This window comes from Aethalodelphis obliquidens, unplaced genomic scaffold, assembly GCF_003676395.1.
Source record: "Aethalodelphis obliquidens isolate GAN/ISIS:26980383/991018 unplaced genomic scaffold, ASM367639v1 scaffold21, whole genome shotgun sequence".
NCBI lineage: Eukaryota > Metazoa > Chordata > Mammalia > Artiodactyla > Delphinidae > Aethalodelphis > Aethalodelphis obliquidens.
In genome coordinates, this window is record NW_020837965.1 from 13,053,173 (window position 1) to 13,062,182 (window position 9,010).

Sequence of the window (9,010 nt, forward strand, 5' to 3'; positions counted from 1 at the left end):
TTTTCATTGTCTACACTCATCCAAATCCATGTCCCGTGTGGCTGATTCCCCTCATGTGAGTCTTGGTGGGAGGCAGATTCCACCTCTTTCAGGAGTTAAGGTGCCACATCCTCCCTCTTCTCACCCCCAGTAGCATGGGCTCTAGAGCCCCAGTGACCCAGCTCCCTCAGTCAGTTCCCCAAACCTGTGACTTTGATCTTGGAAGAGTGATTAGATGTATGGACGACTGAGAAAGCACCCTGGAGCAGTGTCAGAGTGCAGAGGAGGTGGTGGCATAGAGGCTCCACCAGATGGGCTTCAAGTGCCAGGAGCAGTAGGGTGAGAAGTGCCATCCTAACCTATTGCTCAGGCAGGGTGACCTGGGCTGTCTTTCTAGTCCTTTGGCCCATTTCACAAGACAGGTTCTGCAGCCTCAGCAGCAATTCTGTGCCTTATCTTGATTTCTAAGTCTTTCATTTTTGCTCAGGTTAGCCAAAGATGGTGCTGTTGTCTGCAGCTGAGAACCCTGACTGATACACCAGGTAATAATCAAGACCATTTGTGATCACTGCAAAGAATTCTCAGCCTCTAGGTCTGCATTAACCCTACTTTAAACACTACTTCACCACCTGTAGTTCTTTTGTTGGTAATTGTTTTTTGGGGTTTTTTGTTGTTGTTTTTGGGTTTTGGTTTTTCTTTTGGCCGTACTGCACAGCATGTGGGATCTTAGTTCCCCCACCAGGGATTGAACCCACACCCACTGCAGTGGAAGTGTGGAGTCCTAACCACTGGACCGGCAGGGAAGTCCCTGTTGGTAATTGTTAATGCATGGATTAGTTCCAATAAAGGAACTCCAGGAAGTTTTGCTGTCCTCCTGTTTCACCTGTGATATGTCTATTCTTCTTTGGATCGTCAATACCATTTTCTGCACTCCTACCAGGGGAAGAATTCTAGAGTCCACCTAATTTCAAGTCTTAGGCATGAAGAAAATAAGAGTACAAGAGGTTCCCATGGCTCAAAAGATTTTTTTTAAACATCTAGTACAATTCCATCCCACAAATGTAAGGCAAAGCACATACATAATTTGAAATTTTCTAGTAGCCACATTAAAGTTAAAAAAAAAAGCAGGTGAGATTAATTTTTGATGATACATTTTATTTAACCCCAGATATCCAAAATATTATTGATAAATATGTAATCAGTATGAAAATATATTAATAAAAGATTTTGTGGGGGTTTTTTCATACGAAGGTTTCAACAATCTAGAGTGTGTCTTACACAGATAGCACACCTCAATTCGGATTAGCCTAATGTCAAGTGCACAATAGCCACATGTGGCCAGTGGTGCTGGGGTTGGACTGAGCAGATCTCATGTATGCCAGGCCCTGGGTTGCCTCTGGCTGCTAAAGATGAGATTGAAGGATATCCACTCTTTGCTGGGGCTGCCATAACAAAATACAACAAAACAGTGGTTTAAACAACAGAAATTTATTTTCTCAGAGTTCTGACATTCAGAATCAAGGTGGTGGGAACTTTGGCTTTTTCTGAAGTCTCTCTCCTTGGCATGCAGGTGGCCACCATCTCTCTGCATCCTCACACGGTCTCCCCTCTGTGCATGCGCATCCCTGGTGTCTCTTTGTGTATCCAAATTTCCTCTTCTTATAAGGATACCAGTCAGATTGGGTTAGGGCCCATGCTAACAATTTCATTTTAACTTAATCACATCTATAAAGGCCCTATCTCCAAATACAGTCACGTTCTGAGGCACTGGGGTTAGAGCTTCAACATATGAATTTGAGGCAGACAAAATTCAGCCTGTAACAATATCTAACAGTGGTTCAGTTGTAACAAACTGGTAAATGTCAGTAAAATGCTTTCCTGAGTTCCAAGAGCCATTCTGGCAAATTATTGAACCTGAGGAGTGGGTTGTGGGAACCCCCAAATGACAGCCAGTTGGTCCAAAGTACTGGAGACTGAGGTCTTGTGACCAGCATCTGAAGTGGAAACAGCCCTGTGGGATGGAGCTCTTACCTTGTGGAATCTGGTGCGTACTCCAGGTAATTAGTGTCAGAAGTGAACTAAATTGAAGGACTTCTAGCTTGTGTCTGGAGTACTGGAGAACTGGTTGTTGGTGGAAGGAAAACCCACACACACTGGGTGTCAGAGGTGTCCTGCAAGGAGAAACAGAACAGTAGTGGCCAGTCGTCCCAGGCACCAGCCTGCAGCAAACATAACCCCACCATGTGCATTCATGCCTATTTGTAAGAATTACCTGCCAGTACTTGTTCTACATTCACTGCTGTGATCTTCCTCCCTAGATTTCCGACTCCCGTCTCCATACTCTGACTGCCAGTATTGTTTTGGGCTCTATCCCTCCAGTCACAGGCTACTTCAGCAGCCCTGGCTTCTCACTTTGCTTAATTGATTTTGACACCAACAGTTTGGATGAAAGACCTCCCCCTCCTGCATTCTGGCCCCATGGAAGCCTCAAATGCTGTTTGGTTTCCATCCCCCACTCACTGTACTTCTCCCCAACCTCAGGATAGGATAATTTGGACAACAACCTGCTTTCCCACCCCATCTCAGACTTTGATTACTGGCTAAATTGTTTCCCTCTAAAATTCATATATTGAAGCCCCAACCCCCATTGTGACTGGATTTGGAGATAGAAACTATAAGGAGGTGATTAAAGTTAAATGAGATCATAAGGATGGGGCCCTGATACACTAAGATTAGGGTCCTTATAAGAAGAGACACCAGAGTGCGCTCTTGTGGGCTCTCCCCCCGCCCCCTGCTCTCACATCCTCTCTCTCTCTCACTTCATCCCTTCTACCCCACCACCTCTACCATGTGAGAACACAGTGAGAAGACAGCTGTCTGCAAGACAGAAAAAGATCCCCTACCAGAAACTGAATGGCAGATACCTTGACCTTGGACTTCCAGCCTCCAGAAGTATGAGAAAATCAAGGCTTCTACTGTTGAAGCCTCCCAGTCTACGGTATTTTGTCATGACAGCCTGAGCTGACTTATACACCTACTGTCTGTCTGTACTGCTTGCATGTCCAAACCATAGGATTAAAATTTCTTTTTTTTTTTCAGACAGTTGTCTTTTAATTAGCAATAAGTAACCATGATTATTAGGAAATTTTGTTTAAAATGAGTTAAGTATATGCCATAAACCCAGAGAGTTAACAGAGTATTTTGGTTACAAAAAGGGAAAATTTCTTGAACACTGACAATTGCCTGAATTAATCCCAAATTCATAATTTCTCCATGTCACAACATTCACATCAACTCAACAATATATATACTGAATTTGTTATCTGTTCCTGTGTCATAAAGTATCCAAAGTTCAGTAGCTGAAAACAACAAATATTTAGTATCTCTCAGTTTCTGTGGGTTGGGAATACTGGATCACCTTCACTGAGTGGTTCTAGCTCAGAATCCCTAGTGAGGTTGCGGTAGGGATGTTAGCAGGAGCTGTAATTATCTGGAGGTTTGAAGATGTACTTCCAAGATGGTTACTCAGTATTGTTGGCTCACTCAGATCCCCACCACGTGGACCTTTTCTCACGACAGGGCAGCTGGCGTCCCTCAAGACCAAGTGAGCAGAGAGAGAGAGAGCATGAGGAGGAATTCACAGGATTATTCTGACCTAGTCTCCAAAATAGTGCACCATCACTTCTGCTTTATTTTCTAGGAATGAGTCATCTAGTCTAGCCCACACTCCAGGGGAGGGAAATCGGGCTCTACCTCTTGAAAGGAGGGGTGCCAAGGAATTTGTGAACATATTTTAAAATCACAACACTTACCCATGATGCATTTCAGCAAACCACTCATATGATATAGTATTAAATATTGCAGTAACTAATATTTTGAGGGCTTATTCATAGAAATGGGTATGATAAAATGATATAAGGGATTTACTCAGTTACTGCACGTTTGCAAAGATACTTTAGCATCCTCTAAAAAAGCACCAAGGAAAATAAACACTCTAGCATTATTTTCTGTAAAATGGCAGGTATTCCTATCACTCTTGGGTTTTCACTATAATCTCTGCTCTGCTCTGCTCATTCTGTGGATTCTGGTATGACCCACAGCTTTGGGTAACAGAACCTGCCTTCCCCAGTCCAGATGCCATAGAACCCACAACACTTAAGCTGGCTTCAGATCCTCCCTCCTGTCTGTCCCTAGCCCCTCTGCCCCAGTTGACTCAATTTTTTGCCAATCATTTCTACTTCTCTGCCCTATCCTTTGGATTGAACCTCCTTAAATATTAGTACATGTCTTGGTTAAATCTAAGTTCATGAAATATTTTTTCGATCCTAAAACTTAAACGATTAGCTGGTTATCCCTACCATAAGCAAACTCAACAGATAATTCCACAAGGACTTACACTTCTTATCCTGACTTTAAAAATTAAGCTAATCAGCAGTCTGCACATCCGCAATACATCAGAGGAAACTATTTGGAGTTAATCTTCTTAAATTTGGTTATTTCAATAAATGAATATAACAAAGGAATTAAAAGGCATTTATGCAATTTACAGACATCATGAAATACATATTAGATGTTCTGAAAAGGTATTTAAGATATTAAAGACTCTAGTCCTTAGTTTGATAACATATCTCCATTTTAACTGTTACTATACTTACGTTCAGACTTAAGCTTTAAGTTAAAATCATTTACAAGTCTGAAATGAGAGGCTGTATTAGCTCAACTGTTTTGAAAAGGGCAGAGCCAAGTGAACTAATGGTACAATGATGCAGAATGGAATTTAAATACTGATGAAGGGATAATAGGGCTGTAGGGGAACAAAATCTGCCACCCCAAAATGTGTCTCTTTGGTATGAGAATTGATTTAGACTGATTATTTTTAAGAAACAGAAGACTTGGGAAGTTTTTCTTGCTACCTCCCCCCTTAACTGTTTAAGAGAATTTGGATAAAGGGCCTGTTCCCAGATTAGAGCTATCACCAGAGATATCTGCAAATGTGGACTGTGATGGGGGAAACTCAGCAGAGCCTAGGGATCAGAGTCCTCTGTGTGCCCCATTGTCTCTGCATGACCCAGCAAACATTTGTTTACCAAACATTTGCTTTTTCATCTCTATATGAATTGCCTTCCTCCTCTTTGCAGTCCTGAACAACTACCCCCAACATCCTCTTTTGTCTTTAGCTGAAGATAATACTTAAGGTGAGGATTTCAGCCATTTTAATGAGTTACTCAGTTTTCCTGGGCCTCTCCAGTGCATACATGCTATTAAACTTTTGTTTTATTTTCTCCTGTTAATCTGTCTCATGTCAATTTCATTCTTGGACCAGCCAGAGGAACACAGAAGGGTAGAGAAAAATTTCTTCCTTTCTGACAGGGTTAAAGTACCAAAAGCAAGCAAGAATTTGAACATAAAGTGTTTCCATACTCTTCCCTTTTTAGAGGTTCTGTTCTCCCTGCCTCTCCACCACCCACCCCAACAGTCTCTTACCCAGGCAACCATCCTGTACACCAGTTGTTCTCAAACCTTGGGGCAACTGAGCCAACGTGCCACAACTACTGAAGTCCGCGTGCCTAGAGCCTGTGCTCCACAACAAGAGAAGCCACTGCAATGAGAAGCCTGCGCACCGCAAGGAAGAGTAGCCCTCGCTCGCAGCAACTAGGGAAAGCCCTCACGCAGCAGCGAAGACCCAACACAGCCATAAATAAATAAATAAATTTATTTGTTTATTTTAAAAAATAACTTTGTTCCTTAAATAAAACAAAACTTTGGGCATCAAAACTACTTGGAGTGTTTCTTATAACACACATCACTGAACTCCAGCCCCAGAGCTTCTGATTCCCTGGGCCTGGGGTGAGACTGAGAATTTTAATTCTCCAATGTTCAGAGGTGACATTGATGCTGCTAATCCAAGAAGCATACTTGGAGAACCATTGATGTAAATGGATCTCAGGCAGCTTTGCCATAATGTAGAAGCCAAGTAAGGTTTTATCTGACAACTTAATATTCCGCCACCACCCCCCCCCCGCCCGAACACAAGGAATATATTTGCATCCTTAGAAAGAAAGCCTGCTGGTAAAAGTTTCAAGACCCCCCCCCCCAATAAAAGTCATCTAATAGTTACATTTTAGGCTCCTTGACAAGTAATGAGAAAAATATTTTTGCTCAGTAGTCCTATTCAAAGGCTTAATAAATGTTTGTTGAATTACACATTTTAAATCAAACACATGAAGTGGATTCCAATCTCAGGCCATAATCAGAGATGCCAGAAATAAAATATTCTTTATCTTTCTGTAACTCAACTAAAATTCCATTTCAATACCCCATTCTACCAAACTGGTGGACACTTAATCACAGTCAATTCAGGATCCTACGTCTTCTTCCTCTGGATTCTGCCTGTGTTTACTTTGCTAGGACTGCCATTACAAAACACCACAGACTGGGTGGTGTAACCAGCAGAAATTTATTTTCTCACGGTTCTAGAGGCTGGAAGTCCAAAATCAAGGTGTCAGTAGGGTTGGTTTCTTCTGAGGTCTCTCTCCTTGGCTTACAGATGTCTACCTACTCTCTCTGTCCTCACCTGGTCTTTCCTCTGTGCATGCGCATACCTGGTGTCTCTTTGTGTGTCCAAATCTCCTCTTCTTATAAGGACACCACCGATCAGATTGGATTAGGACCCATGCTAACAGTTTTATTTTAACTTAGTCATCTATTTAAAGAGCCTAACTCCAAGTACAGTCACATTATGACATACTAGGGATTAGGACCTCAACATATGGATTTTGGCAGAGAGGTAAGGGGATGCAAGTCAGCCCATAACACCATCTAGGATCCAGGGAGTTTGTATGTAGGTAAGGCTGGAGAGGTTTACCTCAAGCCCCAATTCTCAAGGCTGCCCTCTGTGCATGCTGGCCTCTCGTGAGATGTCCTCATTCCCTTCTGGTCCTCGGTAGTTAGCCCATGCAGGACTCACCTGGGTTGTCCCTCATCAATGCGGACAAGGCTTCTTCATTGACACTCTGGACCATTGGAAGCGCCATGAGGTGGGCTGAGGCCTTGCATCACTTCTGTGCACCCCTCGTGTGCCCTGACCAGCGCTGTGCTGGGCACAGGGGAATGTGGTAAGTTTGTCTCAGGCCTCTCACACATGTAGTCCTGAGATAGCCTCCTATCTGGACTTCACCCTGGACATGAGAGACAGGATCACTCTCCTCCCCACATCATGCAGTTCATCAGAGTAACTGTCACCCCACCCCCACCTCAGGGATTGCAGGGGAGAGGGTACAAACAGTCAGGATGCAGTGTCCCTGTATCAGGCAACCACATCTGAATTCTCATGACTTCCCTTCTCACAACCCTAAGCCCCAGCCCCACCGGGAGGAAATACCTTTTATCTGTTCTTGGGGGCCGGAAGATTTGCTTTAGCTCAACAGATATTCTTCCAAGCAGATTGTCTGCACCTCAGTTCTTTTCATTCTCCTGAGTTGCATGAATCCTTTGAAACTCTAAACCTAGGATTGTCTTCTCCTCCCAACCTCGTATTTTTCTGCCAAGAATTCCTTCTCTTGAGGCAATAAATGCAAAATGGCTAATTGAGTGGGGGGGGGGGGAATAGGGATGGGGTAAAAGGAAGTAAGGCTGGGGAAATAAATCAGTATTTCAGAATGTTCCCTGCCATGTTTAGCTGCTACTTGAACTAGTGAAATTGCAGCAAGTGGAAAATGTGGATGCAAAGGACCCTTCATCAGCAGATTAGATTCTTCCACTATCTGCCCCACGGAGAAGTTGGAGCCAAGCAAGACCACATTCACTTCCCCTTTTCCCCATGGGCAGCCCAAGTGCCCTGCACGGGCCAGTGTTGGGTGTCCATTCTGTGGCCTCAGGAAACCAGATACCAACATGCCAGGAACACCAAACCCCTCAAGGTAGTATTCTGAATGCTTCTAATTGGCTTTTTCTCACCTTGGAGTTGTTTAAATGTCAGAGACTCAACAGCTCTGGAATTTCCATCTCTTCATCAGCTAGCTCTGTAGTTGAAAATACAGTATTGTCAAATATTCTGGACTAAATAAGAAACAGAGTTATTACAGGTTCTTAAATGTCCTATTATGTGGAACTGACAAAGTTTCAGCATAGGGCAGCCACAGTTTTTCTCCTAATTAATCAGAAGTGAAAGTTTGCGTTTCCTGTGCTTTGTAACAACATCCTTTTTTTCTTTTGAATAGCAAAATACATAAAAATCTGATGTGGATATTAAGATGCCATTTCCCTAAAAGCAGAAGTATAGTCTATTTAGGTAAAATAAGAAATTGTGAGTGTCATGAGATACCCATGTATAGAAGCCACAGATAAGTGGATGTGCAAAACCGAACAAAAATGAGAATTTTGGATTAGAGTGACAAGTAAACTGAAATCATTGCTTTCATTTTTTTTTTAAAGGCTTGTCTTACTATTAATTTTCTACATTGTACTTAAATTTTTTATTATTTCAGTAAAAATAGAAAGTATTCTGAATTTTTAAGTTCCTATATGCTAAATTACTTTGCAAATGTACTTTATAAACCTAAATGATTACTTTTATTATTTTCAATAAAAGACCTACAAAGGAAGTATAGGAAACCCATTATACTCTTGTTACATCCTGAATAACCTCAAGGTTAAAAATCTTGGTTATATCACAAGATCATCTTTTCCAGTTCTGGGGAGAAATTTTAAAAACCCTACCAACAGGAACTTCTAATGCCCTTTTACAAAGGCAGGCTCAAATTGTCATGATTACAGTTTTTAAAATGAAGTTAAATTTTTCCATCCCAAATTAATTCTGTCCTTATAAAGTAAAAATTTCCTCTTCGTGTGTAATAAAAGTTTATTAAAGCAAGGTTCAAAAGTGAAGTCTCTGGCTTTTTTATATCTCAGAAGTTCCAGGAGCTAATTTCACTTCACATTAAATCACTTACAGGGCTTCCCTGGTGGCGCAGTGGTAGAGAGTCCGCCTGCCGATGCAGGGGACGCGGGTTCGTGCTCCAGTCCGGGAAGA

General features: G+C 42.2%; 1 long non-coding RNA gene across 1 annotated transcript; it reads right to left on the minus strand.

Annotated features, from left to right (window-relative positions):
- Positions 1-1,280: 1,280 nt before the first annotated feature.
- Positions 1,281-7,131, minus strand: LOC113627764 (uncharacterized). The gene is made up of 3 exons (XR_003435722.1): positions 6,947-7,131; positions 2,011-2,150; positions 1,281-1,634 (listed from the first exon to the last, which is right to left on the minus strand). It is a non-coding gene; the product is annotated as an uncharacterized LOC113627764 (long non-coding RNA).
- Between the last annotated feature and the right edge of the window lie 1,879 nt (positions 7,132-9,010).